This window comes from Lepisosteus platostomus, chromosome 17 (genome assembly GCF_059453375.1).
Source record: "Lepisosteus platostomus isolate fLepPlt1 chromosome 17, fLepPlt1.hap1, whole genome shotgun sequence".
NCBI classification, from domain to species: Eukaryota; Metazoa; Chordata; class Actinopteri; order Semionotiformes; family Lepisosteidae; genus Lepisosteus; species Lepisosteus platostomus.
The window spans coordinates 615,711-639,296 of NC_142627.1; positions in this window are offsets into that span (position 1 = coordinate 615,711).

Here is a 23,586-nt window from a genome sequence, read left to right on the forward strand (position 1 = left end):
CCGAAATAAACGCGGTTTTTCAGACAACTGAATCCCTATGTAACTGCAAGGCTCAGAAGAGCCCACACATTCTGCTCTTAACCCCAGTGTGCAGAAAGTGTCAAAACATGTTTTTCAGCAGAAATAAACATGTTTCTGCAAGTTTGGTCAACCCCATGTAAGTTATGGGGCAGTAACAGCACTTTTTTCAAAACGTGTTTTTCAGCCTGAAATAAACGCGTTTTTCAGACAACTGAATCCCTATGTAACTGCAAGGCTCAGAAGAGCCCACACACTCTGCTCTTAACCCCAGTGTGCAGAAAGTGTCAAAACGTGTTTTTCAGCAGAAATAAACATGTTTCTGCAAGTTTGGTCAACCCCATGTAACTTATAGGGCAGTAACAGCACTTTTTTCAAAACGTGTTTTTCAGCCCGAAATAAACGCGGTTTTTCAGACAACTGAATCCCTATGTAACTGCAAGGCTCAGAAAGAGCCTACACACTCTGCTCTTAACCCCAGTGTGCAGAAAGTGTCAAAACGTGTTTTTCAGCAGAAATAAACATGTTTCTGCAAGTTTGGTCAACCCCATGTAAGTTATGGGGCAGTTACAGTACACTTTTCAAAACGTGTTTTTCAGCCCGAAATAAACGCGTTTTTTCAGACAACTGAATCCCTATGTAACTGCAAGGTTCAGAAGAGCCCACACAATCTGCTCTTAACCCCAGTGTGCAGAAAGTGTCAAAACGTGTTTTTCAGCAGAAATAAACATGTTTCTGCAAGTTTGGTCAACCCCATGTAACTTATTGGGCAGTAACAGCACTTTTTTCAAAACGTGTTTTTCAGCCCGAAATAAACGCGGTTTTTCAGACAACTGAATCCCTATGTAACTGCAAGGCTCAGAAGAGCCCACACATTCTGCTCTTAACCCCAGTGTGCAGAAAGTGTCAAAACATGTTTTTCAGCAGAAATAAACATGTTTCTGCAAGTTTGGTCAACCCCATGTAAGTTATGGGGCAGTAACAGCACTTTTTTCAAAACGTGTTTTTCAGCCTGAAATAAACGCGTTTTTCAGACAACTGAATCCCTATGTAACTGCAAGGCTCAGAAGAGCCCACACACTCTGCTCTTAACCCCAGTGTGCAGAAAGTGTCAAAACGTGTTTTTCAGCAGAAATAAACATGTTTCTGCAAGTTTGGTCAACCCCATGTAACTTATTGGGCAGTAACAGCACTTTTTTCAAAACGTGTTTTTCAGCCCGAAATAAACGCGTTTTTTCAGAAAATTGAATCCCTATGTAACTGCAAGGCTCAGAAGAGCCCACACACTCTGCTCTTAACCCCAGTGTGCAGAAAATGTCAAAACATGTTTTTCAGCAGAAATAAACATGTTTCTACAAGTTTGGTCAACCCCATGTAAGTTATGGGGCAGTTACAGTACACTTTTCAAAACGTGTTTTTCATCCCGAAATAAACGCGTTTTTTCAGACAACTGAATCCCTATGTAACTGCAAAGCTCAGAAGAGCCCACACACTCAGCTCTTAACCCCAGTGTGCAGAAAGTGTCAAAACATGTTTTTCAGCAGAAATAAACATGTTTCCGCAAGTTTTGTCAACCCCATGTAACTTATGGGGCAGTAACAGCACTTTTTTCAAAACGTGTTATTCAGCCCGAAATAAACGCGATTTTTCAGACAGCTGAATCCTAATGTAACTGCAAGGCTCAGAAGAGCAAACACACTCAGCTCTTAACCCCAGTGTGCAGAAAGTGTCAAAACGTGTTTTTCAGCAGAAATAAACATGTTTCTGCAAGTTTGGTCAACACCATGTAAGTTATGGGGCAGTTACAGTACACTTTTCAAAACGTGTTTTTCAGCCCGAAATAAACGCGTTTTTATCAGACAACTGAATCCCTATGTAACTGCAAGGCTCAGAAGAGCCCACACACTCTGCTCTTAACCCCAGTGTGCAGAAAGTGTCAAAACGTGTTTTTCAGCAGAAATAAACATGTTTCTGCAAGTTTGGTCAACCCCATGTAACTTATTGGGCAGTAACAGCACTTTTTTCAAAATGTGTTTTTCAGCCCGAAATAAACGCGGTTTTTCAGACAACTGAATCCCTATGTAACTGCAAAGCTCAGAAGAGCCCACACACTCTGCTCTTAACCCCAGTGTGCAGAAAGTGTCAAAACGTGTTTTTCAGCAGAAATAAACATGTTTCTGCAAGTTTGGTCAACCCCATGTAACTTATTGGGCAGTAACAGCACTTCTTTCAAAACATGTTTTTCAGCCCGAAATAAACGCGGTTTTTCAGACAACTGAATCCCTATGTAACTGCAAGGCTCAGAAGAGCCCACACACTGTGCTCTTAACCCCAGTGTGCAGAAAGTGTCAAAACGTGTTTTTCAGCAGAAATAAACATGTTTCTGCAAGTTTGGTCAACCCCATGTAACTTATTGGGCAGTAACAGCACTTTTTTCAAAACGTGTTTTTCAGCCCGAAATAAACGCGGTTTTTCAGACAACTGAATCCCTATGTAACTGCAAGGCTCAGAAGAGCCCACACATTCTGCTCTTAACCCCAGTGTGCAGAAAGTGTCAAAACATGTTTTTCAGCAGAAATAAACATGTTTCTGCAAGTTTGGTCAACGCCATGTAACTTATAGGGCAGTAACAGCACTTTTTTCAAAACGTGTTTTTCAGCCCGAAATAAACGCGGTTTTTCAGACAACTGAATCCCTATGTAACTGCAAGGCTCAGAAAGAGCCTACACACTCTGCTCTTTACCCCAGTGTGCAGAAAGTGTCAAAACGTGTTTTTCAGCAGAAATAAACATGTTTCTGCAAGTTTGGTCAACCCCATGTAACTTATTGGGCAGTAACAGCACTTTTTTCAAAACGTGTTTTTCAGCCCGAAATAAACGCGTTTTTTCAGACAATTGAATCCCTATGTAACTGCAAGGCTCAGAAGAGCCCACACACTCTGCTCTTAACCCCAGTGTGCAGAAAATGTCAAAACATGTTTTTCAGCAGAAATAAACATGTTTCTACAAGTTTGGTCAACCCCATGTAAGTTATGGGGCAGTTACAGTACACTTTTCAAAACGTGTTTTTCATCCCGAAATAAACGCGTTTTTTCAGACAACTGAATCCCTATGTAACTGCAAAGCTCAGAAGAGCCCACACACTCAGCTCTTAACCCCAGTGTGCAGAAAGTGTCAAAACATGTTTTTCAGCAGAAATAAACATGTTTCTGCAAGTTTTGTCAACCCCATGTAACTTATGGGGCAGTAACAGCACTTTTTTCAAAACGTGTTATTCAGCCCGAAATAAACGCGATTTTTCAGACAGCTGAATCCTAATGTAACTGCAAGGCTCAGAAGAGCAAACACACTCAGCTCTTAACCCCAGTGTGCAGAAAGTGTCAAAACGTGTTTTTCAGCAGAAATAAACATGTTTCTGCAAGTTTGGTCAACACCATGTAAGTTATGGGGCAGTTACAGTACACTTTTCAAAACGTGTTTTTCAGCCCGAAATAAACGCGTTTTTATCAGACAACTGAATCCCTATGTAACTGCAAGGCTCAGAAGAGCCCACACACTCTGCTCTTAACCCCAGTGTGCAGAAAGTGTCAAAACGTGTTTTTCAGCAGAAATAAACATGTTTCTGCAAGTTTGGTCAACCCCATGTAACTTATTGGGCAGTAACAGCACTTTTTTCAAAATGTGTTTTTCAGCCCGAAATAAACGCGTTTTTTCAGACAACTGAATCCCTATGTAACTGCAAAGCTCAGAAGAGCCCACACACTCAGCTCTTAACCCCAGTGTGCAGAAAGTGTCAAAACATGTTTTTCAGCAGAAATAAACATGTTTCTGCAAGTTTGGTCAACCCCATGTAAGTTATGGGGCAGTAACAGCACTTTTTTCAAAACGTGTTTTTCAGCCCGAAATAAACGCGTTTTTTCAGACAACTGAATCCCTATGTAACTGCAAGGCTCAGAAGAGCCCACACACTCTGCTCTTAACCCCAGTGTGCAGAAAGTGTCAAAACGTGTTTTTCTGCAGAAATAAACATGTTTCTGCAAGTTTGGTCAACCCCATGTAACTTATGGGGCAGTAACAGCACTTTTTTCAAAACGTGTTATTCAGCCCGAAATAAACGCGATTTTTCAGACAGCTGAATCCTAATGTAACTGCAAGGCTCAGAAGAGCAAACACACTCAGCTCTTAACCCCAGTGTGCAGAAAGTGTCAAAACGTGTTTTTCAGCAGAAATAAACATGTTTCTGCAAGTTTGGTCAACACCATGTAAGTTATGGGGCAGTTACAGTACACTTTTCAAAACGTGTTTTTCAGCCCGAAATAAACGCGTTTTTATCAGACAACTGAATCCCTATGTAACTGCAAGGCTCAGAAGAGCCCACACACTCTGCTCTTAACCCCAGTGTGCAGAAAGTGTCAAAACGTGTTTTTCAGCAGAAATAAACATGTTTCTGCAAGTTTGGTCAACCCCATGTAACTTATTGGGCAGTAACAGCACTTTTTTCAAAATGTGTTTTTCAGCCCGAAATAAACGCGGTTTTTCAGACAACTGAATCCCTATGTAACTGCAAAGCTCAGAAGAGCCCACACACTCTGCTCTTAACCCCAGTGTGCAGAAAGTGTCAAAACGTGTTTTTCAGCAGAAATAAACATGTTTCTGCAAGTTTGGTCAACCCCATGTAACTTATTGGGCAGTAACAGCACTTCTTTCAAAACATGTTTTTCAGCCCGAAATAAACGCGGTTTTTCAGACAACTGAATCCCTATGTAACTGCAAGGCTCAGAAGAGCCCACACACTGTGCTCTTAACCCCAGTGTGCAGAAAGTGTCAAAACGTGTTTTTCAGCAGAAATAAACATGTTTCTGCAAGTTTGGTCAACCCCATGTAACTTATTGGGCAGTAACAGCACTTTTTTCAAAACGTGTTTTTCAGCCCGAAATAAACGCGGTTTTTCAGACAACTGAATCCCTATGTAACTGCAAGGCTCAGAAGAGCCCACACATTCTGCTCTTAACCCCAGTGTGCAGAAAGTGTCAAAACATGTTTTTCAGCAGAAATAAACATGTTTCTGCAAGTTTGGTCAACGCCATGTAACTTATAGGGCAGTAACAGCACTTTTTTCAAAACGTGTTTTTCAGCCCGAAATAAACGCGGTTTTTCAGACAACTGAATCCCTATGTAACTGCAAGGCTCAGAAAGAGCCTACACACTCTGCTCTTTACCCCAGTGTGCAGAAAGTGTCAAAACGTGTTTTTCAGCAGAAATAAACATGTTTCTGCAAGTTTGGTCAACCCCATGTAACTTATTGGGCAGTAACAGCACTTTTTTCAAAACGTGTTTTTCAGCCCGAAATAAATGCGTTTTTTCAGACAATTGAATCCCTATGTAACTGCAAGGCTCAGAAGAGCCCACACACTCTGCTCTTAACCCCAGTGTGCAGAAAATGTCAAAACATGTTTTTCAGCAGAAATAAACATGTTTCTACAAGTTTGGTCAACCCCATGTAAGTTATGGGGCAGTTACAGTACACTTTTCAAAACGTGTTTTTCATCCCGAAATAAACGCGTTTTTTCAGACAACTGAATCCCTATGTAACTGCAAAGCTCAGAAGAGCCCACACACTCAGCTCTTAACCCCAGTGTGCAGAAAGTGTCAAAACATGTTTTTCAGCAGAAATAAACATGTTTCTGCAAGTTTTGTCAACCCCATGTAACTTATGGGGCAGTAACAGCACTTTTTTCAAAACGTGTTATTCAGCCCGAAATAAACGCGATTTTTCAGACAGCTGAATCCTAATGTAACTGCAAGGCTCAGAAGAGCAAACACACTCAGCTCTTAACCCCAGTGTGCAGAAAGTGTCAAAACGTGTTTTTCAGCAGAAATAAACATGTTTCTGCAAGTTTGGTCAACACCATGTAAGTTATGGGGCAGTTACAGTACACTTTTCAAAACGTGTTTTTCAGCCCGAAATAAACGCGTTTTTATCAGACAACTGAATCCCTATGTAACTGCAAGGCTCAGAAGAGCCCACACACTCTGCTCTTAACCCCAGTGTGCAGAAAGTGTCAAAACGTGTTTTTCAGCAGAAATAAACATGTTTCTGCAAGTTTGGTCAACCCCATGTAACTTATTGGGCAGTAACAGCACTTTTTTCAAAATGTGTTTTTCAGCCCGAAATAAACGCGTTTTTTCAGACAACTGTATCCCTATGTAACTGCAAAGCTCAGAAGAGCCCACACACTCAGCTCTTAACCCCAGTGTGCAGAAAGTGTCAAAACATGTTTTTCAGCAGAAATAAACATGTTTCTGCAAGTTTGGTCAACCCCATGTAAGTTATGGGGCAGTAACAGCACTTTTTTCAAAACGTGTTTTTCAGCCCGAAATAAACGCGTTTTTTCAGACAACTGAATCCCTATGTAACTGCAAGGCTCAGAAGAGCCCACACACTCTGCTCTTAACCCCAGTGTGCAGAAAGTGTCAAAACGTGTTTTTCTGCAGAAATAAACATGTTTCTGCAAGTTTGGTCAACCCCATGTACAGATGAAAACCCGCAGTACGGTAACCTACCCACAAGCCACCGCGGGGCACCGGAGCATACCGCAGGGCAAGTGATTGGCTGGCCAAAATGACCGACAGGGGCACTCGTGGTGCATTGGTTGGTAGTGCAAAGATTTAATAATTTAATGTCTTTACTGTGCACATTTTAATCCGCTTAGTTTTGAATATTTATATGGATTTTACCACTAAAGGGAAATTTTAGTAGCTGAGCATAAAAAGAAGAGGAGCATAACGCATCTGAAGGTCATAAACGATATTAATTTAAAACACTACTGTATGTATGTAAACTGTACTGTGTATGGCTGGTCTTGGTAGTTTAAAGAAAAAATACACACCAGTCTTCCATTTCTCCCTAAACATTTTAAGCATGAAAGTTTTATGAAACGGTACCCAAATATGCGATTGCTGTATAGAATGAATTTTAATTAAAAAAAAATATTTAACACGAACATTAAGCTGTTTACATGTTCCGCCTGAGAACAGTCACCCGTTGCTACCCAACGCAGAATGGTGATTGGCTGACACCATCTGATACCCCTCTGATTGGAGAAAAAAGACGTGCTGGTTTGCTATACCAGGAAGAGGATTTCTTTCAATTCTAAACGTGTATTTTAAAAGTTTAAGAAGTAAAAACCTTACAGCGTACACAGATTTCTAAACTGATCAGGATCGTTATCTTTGTCTTATGCATAATAATGTTCACCGCTCTGTCCAGCAAATTAATAATAAACTTTATTTTATATAGCTTTTTAAACGAATAAGTAATTAGATTGCTCATAAACCTAATCACTTGCTTTTTCTTTTTATTTAGGCTCAGATTTCAACTATAGATCGTATTATTAATAACCATAATAACAACCAACCAACAAAAACAACCATATAAACATAATACCAACCAAAAACATAGATAACAACCACAATATAAAATCAAATAATCAAACCATTTTACACTCGCAAAGTCCTCCAATTATCATAATCCCGCCCCTTATGCAAAACCAAACCTTCCTCCCATCCCAGTTTATCCTGTTTATCAGAAACAAAATCCACCTCAATTTTCAACATAAAGCATTACACAAAATCAATACCTCAACACTCCATACTCAACAACGATAATTCACAAACAGCCAGAACATGTAACTACACATTCCCAAACAGACCTAATTTCCATAGCCCCGCCCCTTATGCAAAACCAACATCCGTCCCCTGTTCTCTCTCTCCCCTGGCGGTTGTAATTGTTTTTATTTTCAAATAAATTTTAGCAAAGTCATGTATTTTAAAAATCTTAAGATTTTTCTATTTATGTCTTTATTTAGTGGTTTCATTAGTGACAAAGGCTAAACTTTCTTGGAAAAATGTCTTTTATGTAAACCATGTTTGCTATTAATTCATTCAGGGCTAAAATATGTTCATTGTCTTCTAATGAAAGAAGGGTTCCTTTCGCCATAGTCGGGAGCCTAGCCTTTAACTAGTAAGTACTGTATTTACTGGGTTTTTGAGGGGGGGGTGTCTTTCGCTGGAAATCTCGCCTCCTACTTTGAAAATACCCGTGAAACCGGTTCAATTCGTCACAGCCAGCACTCCTGCAGAGAGTTGGGTTGTACTTGCAGTGCATACAGTACACGCGTTATGCTCTTCGTTAATGTCTGTGAAGTTTTATTTAATCTCTGAGCCATACTGATTCTTCTGGAAGCCAGTTTCCGCCAGGGAGTAAAAAAAAAACACACTATGGTATTCTCTCCAATGCAGTGCAGTTAAAAACATACCTCTGATGCTGCTCCTAAATGAATATCGTTTATGACCATCAGAAGCTTTATGCTCCTTTTCTTTTTTCCAGTGGATTGAACAGGGAGAGGCATTTCATGATGTACTTTTCACTGATGAAACAACAGTGGCTCTGGAACAGTTTTCAACCAAGTCGTTTTATAAAAAGGGGAGATATGTACACGTTACTGAAGCTAAAAGTTTAGCCTTTGTCACTAATGTAAACACTAAATAAAGACATATAGAAATCCCATTTTTAGGATCAGAGTCTTACATGTGGTTATTTCGAAAACGTTTGTACGTGCTCCTTCTTACCATGTTACTGTTTACCGTTCCTGACCATATTAAGTTTAAGTGCCTGTGGGCACTTTTCCTGTCCGTGGGGGGTGGACCGTCTTTCATTAGAAGGTTAGTCTGTTCTACTCTGAGAATGTAGAGGCGGTGGGAAGTGCCCGCGGTCATTTAATTAGTATTAAAATCTTAGTTATCTTTCTAGTTCACAGGTTTGCATGCATAATTTAATTTTGAAAGCCACTGAGACATCAGGTACTACTGTTGTATTTATGAAAAAGAAACAAAACAAAAAACATACTAACAACTGTGCCATCCTACTCCTTAGTTAATACATTTTATTCATAAACAGTTAACATTGTTAGCAAAATATTTTGAATTATATTTAACCCTATTTTTTCTTTAGTTTTGTATTTAACTTATTATATGATAGTCAGACTTAATGTATATTTGAACAATGAAAATATATTTTTACAAGATTTTACATTAAGCACTTAAAATTAATATGGTTAATAATAGTAAACTGTAACATGCTGTTACAAGATCGGTTAACTGCGAAGAAAATCCTTTCAGAGAAAATGTTTCAGGTGTGAAGAACAAACCTGTTCCCACACACCCTGCCCCCACTACCATTAGAATATACACAAACATTTTAGCGTTTCATTCTGAGCAGAAGACCCTCACACCTGAAGAGTGCTGGCTGTGACGAATTAAACCGGTTTTACAGGTTTCAATCACAGATTGGGACTCAGTAAAGTAACACACAGCGCCACTGGATTTGATAATACTGTACCTAACCAAAATCCGCAATATGGAAACAGAACCTAATTGTTGATAGATGATGTACTCGTAACATTTTTTCAAGACGAACTACAACATTTAAAAAATGACTTGTATGTACTTGATATCTCTAATCAATCCACGGGTTCCAGCACAAAACGAAAGTAAAACGCATACCGTTTCGCGCTTCTTATTAGTTGCTCAAAAGTAATTTGACCGTATGAAATGCATAATATAAACCTAGAAACATATACGTGAGCAGTACTTAAGCACTGTAGTATCGGTGTTAAGACATACCTCTCAAATACTGTAAATCAAGTTAAAAATATCTCAAGACCGATTCTGGTCGTAATGAAACCATGTTTCGTGTATGTTTTCTTTTTCATCTTGAAATAACTCATTTCTAAATACCTTTTTCACTGTTAACATCTTGTAGCAACTTTGCGACAAAATATACACTCTGACAGTTCATCCTGCTACCAACATTAAATAAAACAAATCTTAAGATTTCTATATTTATGTCTTTATTTAGTGGTTTCATTCGAAGCTTACAATGTTTAGGGGGAAATGGAATACTGGTGTGTGTTTTTTTCTTTAAAGTACCGAGACCAGCCATATACTGTATGTTTATGTTAAGATTTCCCTTCAGTGGTAAAATTAGATATGAATATTCAATACTTAAACGGGCACAGTTAAGACATTAAATATACATATACATATTGTATACAGTACAGTTTGCATACGGTAATATGTTTATGTTACGCGATTAAAAAATAAATAAATAAAACTGAAAGGTCCAGCACTAGCTGGATTCCAACAAACAACCTCCCAGTTGGTAGTCACACACATAGACCAGTAGGCTACAAGACAGCTCGCATAAGCAGGCAGGCGAAACAGCCCTGCCGCAGTACACGGATATAATCATACCGTTATTCAATTCTTGAGATACGCGATTCCATATTATATTCCCTTTTAATCAAATTCTAAAAGTATGCTTGTTGACTCCGGTATCACGTTAGTTAAAGACTTCAAAGCTTACAATGTTTAGGGAGAAATGGAATACTGGTGTGTATTTTCTTTTCATGATAGGTGTCGCATTTTAAATCATTTTCGTAGTTAGAAATTATGAAACGCCCCGTTAAAAGCAAGGAAGTTTTTATGCCCGTTGAAGTAAAACAAAATGCCTGACAAAGTATGGCTTGGACAGATTCCAAGTGCTTGTACAAATGTGCTAAAGAAATTATACTTTGAGTATACAGCTTGTCCAAAGTCATCCATTATTAATACTAATAGTAATATCTTCAGTAAAGGCTTTGATGCATAAATATTTCTGATAAAGGTAGGTTGTGTACTTTTGTCCAACTGAGCAATCTTGCTTTCATAAAATACACCAACATTTGAATGACTGATGATTAACATGCTGTAATACACAGTTCAAAATTAAAGGCTCAAATGCTGTACATGAGAGGTTAAGCTCCCCCTGGCGGTTTTACAAGGCGACGCCGGATAGCTAGTCACGTGACACACGTGAACCGCGTGATACCCCGGTGGGCGTGTCGCGGTATGCCGTGAAATACCTCACCCATTTTGAATGGCTGCATCTGTAAGTTATGGGGCAGTTACAGTACACTTTTCAAAACGTGTTTTTCAGCCCGAAATAAACGCGTTTTTTCAGACAACTGAATCCATATATATAACTGCAAAGCTCAGAAGAGCCCACACACTCTGCTCTAAACCCCAGTGTGCAGAAAGTGTCAAAACGTGTTTTTCAGCAGAAATAAACATGTTTCTGCAAGTTTGGTCAACCCCATGTAAGTTATGGGGCAGTTACAGTACACTTTTCAAAACGTGTTTTTCAGCCCGAAATAAACGCGTTTTTTCAGACAACTGAATCCCTATGTAACTGCAAAGCTCAGAAGAGCCCAAACACTCAGCTCTTAACCCCCGTGTGCAGAAAGTGTCAAAACATGTTTTTCAGTAGAAATAAACATGTTTCTGCAAGTTTGGTCAACCCCATGTAAGTTATGGGGCAGTAACAGCACTTTTTTCAAAACGTGTTTTTCAGCCCGAGATAAACGCGTTTTTTCAGACAACTGAATCCCTATGTAACTGCAAGGCTCAGAAGAGCCCACACACTCTGCTCTTAACCCCAGTGTGCAGAAAGTGTCAAAACATGTTTTTCAGCAGAAATAAACATGTTTCTGCAAGTTTGGTCAACCCCATGTAAGTTATGGGGCAGTAACAGCACTTTTTTCAAAACGTGTTTTTCAGCCTGAAATAAACGCGTTTTTTCAGACAACTGAATCCCTATGTAACTGCAAAGCTCAGAAGAGCCCACACACTCAGCTCTTAACCCCAGTGTGCAGAAAGTGTCAAAACATGTTTTTCAGTAGAAATAAACGTTTCTGCAAGTTTGGTCAACCCCATGTAAGTTATGGGGCAGTAACAGCACTTTTTTCAAAACGTGTTTTTCAGCCCGAAATAAACGCGTTTTTTCAGACAACTGAATCCCTATGTAACTGCAAGGCTCAGAAGAGCCCAAACACTCAGCTCTTAACCCCCGTGTGCAGAAAGTGTCAAAACATGTTTTTCAGTAGAAATAAACATGTTTCTGCAAGTTTGGTCAACCCCATGTAAGTTATGGGGCAGTAACAGCACTTTTTTCAAAACGTGTTTTTCAGCCCGAGATAAACGCGTTTTTTCAGACAACTGAATCCCTATGTAACTGCAAGGCTCAGAAGAGCCCACACACTCTGCTCTTAACCCCATTGTGCAGAAAGTGTCAAAACATGTTTTTCAGCAGAAATAAACATGTTTCTGCAAGTTTGGTCAACCCCATGTAAGTTATGGGGCAGTAACAGCACTTTTTTCAAAACGTGTTTTTCAGCCTGAAATAAACGCGTTTTTTCAGACAACTGAATCCCTATGTAACTGCAAAGCTCAGAAGAGCCCACACACTCAGCTCTTAACCCCAGTGTGCAGAAAGTGTCAAAACATGTTTTTCAGTAGAAATAAACATGTTTCTGCAAGTTTGGTCAACCCCATGTAAGTTATGGGGCAGTAACAGCACTTTTTTCAAAACGTGTTTTTCAGCCCGAAATAAACGCGTTTTTTCAGACAACTGAATCCCTATGTAACTGCAAGGCTCAGAAGAGCCCACACACTCTGCTCTTAACCCCAGTGTGCAGAAAGTGTCAAAACGTGTTTTTCAGCAGAAATAAACATGTTTCTGCAAGTTTGGTCAACCCCATGTAAGTTATGGGGCAGTTACAGTACACTTTTCAAAACGTGTTTTTCAGCCCGAAATAAACGCGTTTTTTCAGACAACTGAATCCCTATGTAACTGCAAAGCTCAGAAGAGCCCAAACAATCAGCTCTTAACCCCGTGTGCAGAAAGTGTCAAAACATGTTTTTCAGCACAAATAAATATGTTTCTGCAAGTTTGGTCAACCCCATGTAAGTTATGGGGCAGTTATAGTACACTTTTCAAAACGTGTTTTTCAGCCCGAAATAAACGCGTTTTTTCAGACAACTGAATCCCTATGTAACTGCAAGGCTCAGAAGAGCCCACACACTCTGCTCTTAACCCCAGTGTGCAGAAAGTGTCAAAACGTGTTTTTCAGCAGAAATAAACATGTTTCTGCAAGTTTGGTCAACCCCATGTAACTTATTGGGCAGTAACAGCACTTTTTTCAAAACGTGTTTTTCAGCCCGAAATAAACGCGTTTTTTCAGACAACTGAATCCCTATGTAACTGCAAAGCTCAGAAGAGCCCACACACTCAGCACTTAACCCCAGTGTGCAGAAAGTGTCAAAACATGTTTTTCAGCAGAAATAAACATGTTTCTGCAAGTTTGGTCAACCCCATGTAAGTTATGGGGCAGTAACAGCACTTTTTTCAAAACGTGTTTTTCAGCCCGAAATAAACGCGTTTTTTCAGACAACTGAATCCCTATGTAACTGCAAGGCTCAGAAGAGCCCACACACTCTGCTCTTAACCCCAGTGTGCAGAAAGTGTCAAAACGTGTTTTTCAGCAGAAATAAACATGTTTCTGCAAGTTTGGTCAACCCCATGTAAGTTATGGGGCAGTTACAGTACACTTTTCAAAACGTGTTTTTCAGCCCGAAATAAACACGTTTTTTCAGACAACTGAATCCCTAGGTAACTGCAAGGCTCAGAAGAGCCCAAACACTCAGCTCTTAACCCCAGTGTGCAGAAAGTGTCAAAACGTGTTTTTCAGCAGAAATAAACATGTTTCTACAAGTTTGGTCAACCCCATGTAACTTATTGGGCAGTAACAGCACTTTTTTCAATACGTGTTTTTCAGCCCGAAATAAACACGTTTTTTCAGACAACTGAATCCCTATGTAACTGCAAGGCTCAGAAGAGCCCACACACTCTGCTCTTAACCCCAGTGTGCAGAAAGTGTCAAAACGTGTTTTTCAGCAGAAATAAACATGTTTCTGCAAGTTTGGTCAACCCCATGTAAGTTATGGGGCAGTTACAGTACACTTTTCAAAACGTGTTTTTCAGCCCGAAATAAACGCGTTTTTTCAGACAACTGAATCCCTATGTAACTGCAAAGCTCAGAAGAGCCCACACACTCTGCTCTTAACCCCAGTGTGCAGAAAGTGTCAAAACATGTTTTTCAGCAGAAATAAACATGTTTCTGCAAGTTTGGTCAACCCCATGTAAGTTATGGGGCAGTAACAGCACTTTTTTCAAAACGTGTTTTTCAGCCCGAAATAAACGCGTTTTTTCAGACAACTGAATCCCTATGTAACTGCAAGGCTCAGAACAGCCCACACACTCTGCTCTTAACCCCAGTGTGCAGAAAGTGTCAAAACGTGTTTTTCAGCAGAAATAAACATGTTTCTGCAAATTTGGTCAACCCCATGTAAGTTATGGGGCAGTTACAGTACACTTTTCAAAACGTGTTTTTCAGCCCGAAATAAACGCGTTTTTTCAGACAACTGAATCCCTATGTAACTGCAAAGCTCAGAAGAGCCCACACACTCTGCTCTTAACCCCAGTGTGCAGAAAGTGTCAAAACATGTTTTTCAGCAGAAATAAACATGTTTCTGCAAGTTTGGTCAACCCCATGTAAGTTATGGGGCAGTAACAGCACTTTTTTCAAAACGTGTTTTTCAGCCTGAAATAAACGCGTTTTTTCAGACAACTGAATCCCTATGTAACTGCAAAGCTCAGAAGAGCCCACACACTCAGCTCTTAACCCCAGTGTGCAGAAAGTGTCAAAACATGTTTTTCAGTAGAAATAAACATGTTTCTGCAAGTTTGGTCAACCCCATGTAAGTTATGGGGCAGTAACAGCACTTTTTTCAAAACGTGTTTTTCAGCCCGAAATAAACGCGTTTTTTCAGACAACTGAATCCCTATGTAACTGCAAGGCTCAGAAGAGCCCAAACACTCAGCTCTTAACCCCCGTGTGCAGAAAGTGTCAAAACATGTTTTTCAGTAGAAATAAACATGTTTCTGCAAGTTTGGTCAACCCCATGTAAGTTATGGGGCAGTAACAGCACTTTTTTCAAAACGTGTTTTTCAGCCCGAGATAAACGCGTTTTTTCAGACAACTGAATCCCTATGTAACTGCAAGGCTCAGAAGAGCCCACACACTCTGCTCTTAACCCCAGTGTGCAGAAAGTGTCAAAACATGTTTTTCAGCAGAAATAAACATGTTTCTGCAAGTTTGGTCAACCCCATGTAAGTTATGGGGCAGTAACAGCACTTTTTTCAAAACGTGTTTTTCAGCCTGAAATAAACGCGTTTTTTCAGACAACTGAATCCCTATGTAACTGCAAAGCTCAGAAGAGCCCACACACTCAGCTCTTAACCCCAGTGTGCAGAAAGTGTCAAAACATGTTTTTCAGTAGAAATAAACATGTTTCTGCAAGTTTGGTCAACCCCATGTAAGTTATGGGGCAGTAACAGCACTTTTTTCAAAACATGTTTTTCAGCCCGAAATAAACGCGTTTTTTCAGACAACTGATTCCCTATGTAACTGCAAGGCTCAGAAGAGCCCACACACTCTGCTCTTAACCCCAGTGTGCAGAAAGTGTCAAAACGTGTTTTTCAGCAGAAATAAACATGTTTCTGCAAGTTTGGTCAACCCCATGTAACTTATTGGGCAGTAACAGCACTTTTTTCAAAACGTGTTTTTCAGCCCGAAATAAACGCGTTTTTTCAGACAACTGAATCCCTATGTAACTGCAAAGCTCAGAAGAGCCCAAACAATCAGCTCTTAACCCCGTGTGCAGAAAGTGTCAAAACATGTTTTTCAGCACAAATAAATATGTTTCTGCAAGTTTGGTCAACCCCATGTAAGTTATGGGGCAGTAACAGCACTTTTTTCAAAACGTGTTTTTCAGCCCGAAATAAACGCATTTTTTCAGACAACTGAATCCCTATGTAACTGCAAGGCTCAGAAGAGCCCACACACTCTGCTCTTAACCCCAGTGTGCAGAAAGTGTCAAAACGTGTTTTTCAGCAGAAATAAACATGTTTCTGCAAGTTTGGTCAACCCCATGTAACTTATTGGGCAGTAACAGCACTTTTTTCAAAACGTGTTTTTCAGCCCGAAATAAACGCGTTTTTTCAGACAACTGAATCCCTATGTAACTGCAAAGCTCAGAAGAGCCCACACACTCAGCACTTAACCCCAGTGTGCAGAAAGTGTCAAAACATGTTTTTCAGCAGAAATAAACATGTTTCTGCAAGTTTGGTCAACCCCATGTAAGTTATGGGGCAGTAACAGCACTTTTTTCAAAACGTGTTTTTCAGCCCGAAATAAACGCGTTTTTTCAGACAACTGAATCCCTATGTAACTGCAAGGCTCAGAAGAGCCCACACACTCTGCTCTTAACCCCAGTGTGCAGAAAGTGTCAAAGCGTGTTTTTCAGCAGAAATAAACATGTTTCTGCAAGTTATGGGGCAGTTACAGTACACTTTTCAAAACGTGTTTTTCAGCCCGAAATAAACGCGTTTTTATCAGACAACTGAATCCCTAGGTAACTGCAAGGCTCAGAAGAGCCCAAACACTCAGCTCTTAACCCCAGTGTGCAGAAAGTGTCAAAACGTGTTTTTCAGCAGAAATAAACATGTTTCTACAAGTTTGGTCAACCCCATGTAACTTATTGGGCAGTAACAGCACTTTTTTCAATACGTGTTTTTCAGCCCGAAATAAACACGTTTTTTCAGACAACTGAATCCCTATGTAACTGCAAGGCTCAGAAGAGCCCACACACTCTGCTCTTAACCCCAGTGTGCAGAAAGTGTCAAAACGTGTTTTTCAGCAGAAATAAACATGTTTCTGCAAGTTTGGTCAACCCCATGTAAGTTATGGGGCAGTTACAGTACACTTTTCAAAACGTGTTTTTCAGCCCGAAATAAACGCGTTTTTTCAGACAACTGAATCCCTATGTAACTGCAAAGCTCAGAAGAGCCCACACACTCTGCTCTTAACCCCAGTGTGCAGAAAGTGTCAAAACATGTTTTTCAGCAGAAATAAACATGTTTCTGCAAGTTTGGTCAACCCCATGTAAGTTATGGGGCAGTAACAGCACTTTTTTCAAAACGTGTTTTTCAGCCCGAAATAAACGCGTTTTTTCAGACAACTGAATCCCTATGTAACTGCAAGGCTCAGAACAGCCCACACACTCTGCTCTTAACCCCAGTGTGCAGAAAGTGTCAAAACGTGTTTTTCAGCAGAAATAAACATGTTTCTGCAAATTTGGTCAACCCCATGTAAGTTATGGGGCAGTTACAGTACACTTTTCAAAACGTGTTTTTCAGCCCGAAATAAACGCGTTTTTTCAGACAACTGAATCCCTATGTAACTGCAAAGCTCAGAAGAGCCCACACACTCAGCACTTAACCCCAGTGTGCAGAAAGTGTCAAAACATGTTTTTCAGCAGAAATAAACATGTTTCTGCAAGTTTGGTCAACCCCATGTAAGTTATGGGGCAGTAACAGCACTTTTTTCAAAACGTGTTTTTCAGCCCGAAATAAACGCGTTTTTTCAGACAACTGAATCCCTATGTAACTGCAAGGCTCAGAAGAGCCCAGACACTCTGCTCTTAACCCCAGTGTGCAGAAAGTGTCAAAACGTGTTTTTCTGCAGAAATAAACATGTTTCTGCAAGTTTGGTCAACCCCATGTAAGTTATGGGGCAGTTACAGTACACTTTTAAAAATGTGTTTTTCAGCCCGAAATAAACGCGTTTTTTCAGACAACTGAATCCCTATGTAACTGCAAAGCTCAGAAGAGCCCACACACTCTGCTCTTAACCCCAGTGTGCAGAAAGTGTCAAAACGTGTTTTTCAGCAGAAATAAACATGTTTCTGCAAATTTGGTCAACCCCATGTAAGTTATGGGGCAGTTACAGTACACTTTTCAAAACGTGTTTTTCAGCCCGAAATAAACACGTTTTTTCAGACAACTGAATCCCTATGTAACTGCAAAGCTCAGAAGAGCCCACACACTCTGCTCTTAACCCCAGTGTGCAGAAAGTGTCAAAACGTGTTTTTCAGCAGAAATAAACATGTTTCTGCAAGTTTGGTCAACCCCATGTAAGTTATGGGGCAGTTACAGTACACTTTTCAAAACGTGTTTTTCAGCCCAAAATAAACGCGTTTTTTCAGACAACTGAATCCCTATGTAACTCCAAAGCTCAGAAGAGCCCACACACTCTGCTCTTAACCCCAGTGTGCAGAAAGTGTCAAAACGTGTTTTTCAGCAGAAATAAACATGTTTCTGCAAGTTTGGTCAACCCCATGTAAGTTATGGGGCAGTTACAGTACACTTTTCAAAACGTGTTTTTCAGCCCGAAATAAACGCGTTTTTTCAGACAACTGAATCCCTATGTAACTGCAAAGCTCAGAAGAGCCCAAACACTCAGCTCTTAACCCCCGTGTGCAGAAAGTGCCAAAACATGTTTTTCAGTAGAAATAAACATGTTTCTGCAAGTTTGGTCAACCCCATGTAAGTTATGGGGCAGTAACAGCACTTTTTTCAAAACGTGTTTTTCAGCCCGAAATAAACGCGTTTTTTCAGACAACTGAATCCCTATGTAACTGCAAGGCTCAGAAGAGCCCACACACTCTGCTCTTAACCCCAGTGTGCAGAAAGTGTCAAAGCGTGTTTTTCAGCAGAAATAAACATGTTTCTGCAAGTTATGGGGCAGTTACAGTACACTTTTCAAAACGTGTTTTTCAGCCCGAAATAAACGCGTTTTTATCAGACAACTGAATCCCTAGGTAACTGCAAGGCTCAGAAGAGCCCAAACACTCAGCTCTTAACCCCAGTGTGCAGAAAGTGTCAAAACGTGTTTTTCAGCAGAAATAAACATGTTTCTACAAGTTTGGTCAACTCCATGTAACTTATTGGGCAGTAACAGCACTTTTTTCAATATGTGTTTTTCAGCCCGAAATAAACACGTTTTTTCAGACAACTGAATCCCTATGTAACTGCAAGGCTCAGAAGAGCCCACACACTCTGCTCTTAACCCCAGTGTGCAGAAAGTGTCAAAACGTGTTTTTCAGCAGAAATAAACATGTTTCTGCAAGTTTGGTCAACCCCATGTAAGTTATGGGGCAGTTACAGTACACTTTTCAAAACGTGTTTTTCAGCCCGAAATAAACGCGTTTTTTCAGACAACTGAATCCCTATGTAACTGCAAAGCTCAGAAGAGCCCACACACTCTGCTCTTAACCCCAGTGTGCAGAAAGTGTCAAAACATGTTTTTCAGCAGAAATAAACATGTTTCTGCAAGTTTGGTCAACCCCATGTAAGTTATGGGGCAGTAACAGCACTTTTTTCAAAACGTGTTTTTCAGCCCGAAATAAACGCGTTTTTTCAGACAACTGAATCCCTATGTAACTGCAAGGCTCAGAACAGCCCACACACTCTGCTCTTAACCCCAGTGTGCAGAAAGTGTCAAAACGTGTTTTTCAGCAGAAATAAACATGTTTCTGCAAATTTGGTCAACCCCATGTAAGTTATGGGGCAGTTACAGTACACTTTTCAAAACGTGTTTTTCAGCCCGAAATAAACGCGTTTTTTCAGACAACTGAATCCCTATGTAACTGCAAAGCTCAGAAGAGCCCACACACTCAGCACATAACCCCAGTGTGCAGAAAGTGTCAAAACATGTTTTTCAGCAGAAATAAACATGTTTCTGCAAGTTTGGTCAACCCCATGTAAGTTATGGGGCAGTAACAGCACTTTTTTCAAAACGTGTTTTTCAGCCCGAAATAAACGCGTTTTTTCAGACAACTGAATCCCTATGTAACTGCAAGGCTCAGAAGAGCCCACACACTCTGCTCTTAACCCCAGTGTGCAGAAAGTGTCAAAACGTGTTTTTCTGCAGAAATAAACATGTTTCTGCAAGTTTGGTCAACCCCATGTAAGTTATGGGGCAGTTACAGTACACTTTTAAAAATGTGTTTTTCAGCCCGAAATAAACGCGTTTTTTCAGACAACTGAATCCCTATGTAACTGCAAAGCTCAGAAGAGCCCACACACTCTGCTCTTAACCCCAGTGTGCAGAAAGTGTCAAAACGTGTTTTTCAGCAGAAATAAACATGTTTCTGCAAATTTGGTCAACCCCATGTAAGTTATGGGGCAGTTACAGTACACTTTTCAAAACGTGTTTTTCAGCCCGAAATAAACGCGTTTTTTCAGACAACTGAATCCCTATGTAACTGCAAAGCTCAGAAGAGCCCACACACTCAGCACTTAACCCCAGTGTGCAGAAAGTGTCAAAACATGTTTTTCAGCAGAAATAAACATGTTTCTGCAAGTTTGGTCAACCCCATGTAAGTTATGGGGCAGTAACAGCACTTTTTTCAAAACGTGTTTTTCAGCCCGAAATAAACGCGTTTTTTCAGACAACTGAATCCCTATGTAACTGCAAGGCTCAGAAGAGCCCACACACTCTGCTCTTAACCCCAGTGTGCAGAAAGTGTCAAAACGTGTTTTTCTGCAGAAATAAACATGTTTCTGCAAGTTTGGTCAACCCCATGTAAGTTATGGGGCAGTTACAGTACACTTTTAAAAATGTGTTTTTCAGCCCGAAATAAACGCGTTTTTTCAGACAACTGAATCCCTATGTAACTGCAAAGCTCAGAAGAGCCCACACACTCTGCTCTTAACCCCAGTGTGCAGAAAGTGTCAAAACGTGTTTTTCAGCAGAAATAAACATGTTTCTGCAAATTTGGTCAACCCCATGTAAGTTATGGGGCAGTTACAGTACACTTTTCAAAACGTGTTTTTCAGCCCGAAATAAACGCGTTTTTTCAGACAACTGAATCCCTATGTAACTGCAAAGCTCAGAAGAGCCCACACACTCAGCACTTAACCCCAGTGTGCAGAAAGTGTCAAAACATGTTTTTCAGCAGAAATAAACATGTTTCTGCAAGTTTGGTCAACCCCATGTAAGTTATGGGGCAGTAACAGCACTTTTTTCAAAACGTGTTTTTCAGCCCGAAATAAACGCGTTTTTTCAGACAACTGAATCCCTATGTAACTGCAAAGCTCAGAAGAGCCCACACACTCAGCACTTAACCCCAGTGTGCAGAAAGTGTCAAAACGTGTTTTTCAGCAGAAATAAACATGTTTCTACAAGTTTGGTCAACCCCATGTAAGTTATGGGGCAGTTACAGTACACTTTTCAAAACGTGTTTTTCAGCCCGAAATAAACGCGTTTTTTCAGACAACTGAATCCCTATGTAACTGCAAGGCTCAGAAGAGCCCACACACTCTGCTCTTAACCCCCGTGTGCAGAAAGTGTCAAAACATGTTTTTCAGCAGAAATAAACATGTTTCTGCAAGTTTGGTCAACCCCATGTAAGTTATGGGGCAGTAACAGCACTTTTTTCAAAACGTGTTTTTCAGCCCGAAATAAACGCGTTTTTTCAGACAACTGAATCCCTATGTAACTGCAAAGCTCAGAAGAGCCCACACACTCAGCTCTTAACCCCAGTGTGCAGAAAGTGTCAAAAAATGTTTTTCAGTAGAAATAAACATGTTTCTGCAAGTTTGGTCAACCCCATGTAAGTTATGGGGCAGTAACAACACTTTTTTCAAAACGTGTTTTTCAGCCCGAAATAAACGCGTTTTTTCAGACAACTGAATCCCTATGTAACTGCAAGGCTCAGAAGAGCCCACACACTCTGCTCTTAACCCCAGTGTGCAGAAAGTGTCAAAACGTGTTTTTCAGCAGAAATAAACATGTTTCTGCAAGTTTGGTCAACCCAATGTAAGTTATGGGGCAGTTACAGTACACTTTTCAAAACGTGTTTTTCAGCCCGAAATAAACGCGTTTTTTCAGACAACTGAATCCCTATGTAACTGCAAAGCTCAGAAGAGCCCAAACAATCAGCTCTTAACCCCCGCGTGCAGAAAGTGTCAAAACATGTTTTTCAGCACAAATAAATATGTTTCTGCAAGTTTGGTAAACCCCATGTAAGTTATGGGGCAGTAACAGCACTTTTTTCAAAACGTGTTTTTCAGCCCGAAATAAACGCGTTTTTTCAGACAACTGAATCCCTATGTAACTGCAAGGCTCAGAAGAGCCCACACACTCTGCTCTTAACCCCAGTGTGCAGAAAGTGTCAAAACGTGTTTTTCAGCAGAAATAAACATGTTTCTGCAAGTTAGGTCAACCCCATGTAAGTTATGGGGCAGTTACAGTACACTTTTCAAAACGTGTTTTTCAGCCCGAAATAAACGCGTTTTTTCAGACATCTGAATCCCTATGTAACTGCAAAGCTCAGAAGAGCCCACACACTCAGCTCTTAACCCCAGTGTGCAGAAAGTGTCAAAACATGTTTTTCAGCAGAAATAAACATGTTTCTGCAAGTTTGGTCAACCCCATGTAACTTATGGGGCAGTAACAGCACTTTTTTCAAAACGTGTTTTTCAGCCCGAAATAAACGTGATTTTTCAGACAGCTGAATCCTAATGTAACTGCAAGGCTCAGAAGAGCAAACACACTCAGCTCTTAACCCCAGTGTGCAGAAAGTGTCAAAACGTGTTTTTCAGCAGAAATAAACATGTTTCTGCAAGTTTGGTCAACACCATGTAAGTTATGGGGCAGTTACAGTACACTTTTCAAAACGTGTTTTTCAGCCCGAAATAAACGCGTTTTTATCAGACAACTGAATCCCTATGTAACTGCAAGGCTCAGAAGAGCCCACACACTGTGCTCTTAACCCCAGTGTGCAGAAAGTGTCAAAACGTGTTTTTCAGCAGAAATAAACATGTTTCTGCAAGTTTGGTCAACCCCATGTAACTTATTGGGCATTAACAGCACTTCTTTCAAAACATGTTTTTCAGCCCGAAATAAACGCGGTTTTTCAGACAACTGAATCCCTATGTAACTGCAAGGCTCAGAAGAGCCCACACACTGTGCTCTTAACCCCAGTGTGCAGAAAGTGTCAAAACGTGTTTTTCAGCAGAAATAAACATGTTTCTGCAAGTTTGGTCAACCCCATGTAACTTAATTGGGCAGTAACAGCACTTTTTTCAAAACGTGTTTTTCAGCCCGAAATAAACGCGTATTTTCAGACAACTAAATCCCTATATAACTGCAAGGCTCAGAAGAGCTAACACACTCTGCTCTTAACCCCAGTGTGCAGAAAGTGTCAAAACGTGTTTTTCAGCAGAAATAAACATGTTTCTGCAAGTTTGGTCAACCCCATGTAAGTTATGGGGCAGTTACAGTACACTTTTCAAAACGTGTTTTTCAGCCCGAAATAAACGCGTTTTTTCAGACAACTGAATCCCTATGTAACTGCAAAGCTCAGAAGAGCCCACACACTCAGCTCTTAACCCCAGTGTGCAGAAAGTGTCAAAAAATGTTTTTCAGTAGAAATAAACATGTTTCTGCAAGTTTGGTCAACCCCATGTAAGTTATGGGGCAGTAACAACACTTTTTTCAAAACGTGTTTTTCAGCCCGAAATAAACGCGTTTTTTCAGACAACTGAATCCCTATGTAACTGCAAGGCTCAGAAGAGCCCACACACTCTGCTCTTAACCCCAGTGTGCAGAAAGTGTCAAAACGTGTTTTTCAGCAGAAATAAACATGTTTCTGCAAGTTTGGTCAACCCAATGTAAGTTATGGGGCAGTTACAGTACACTTTTCAAAACGTGTTTTTCAGCCC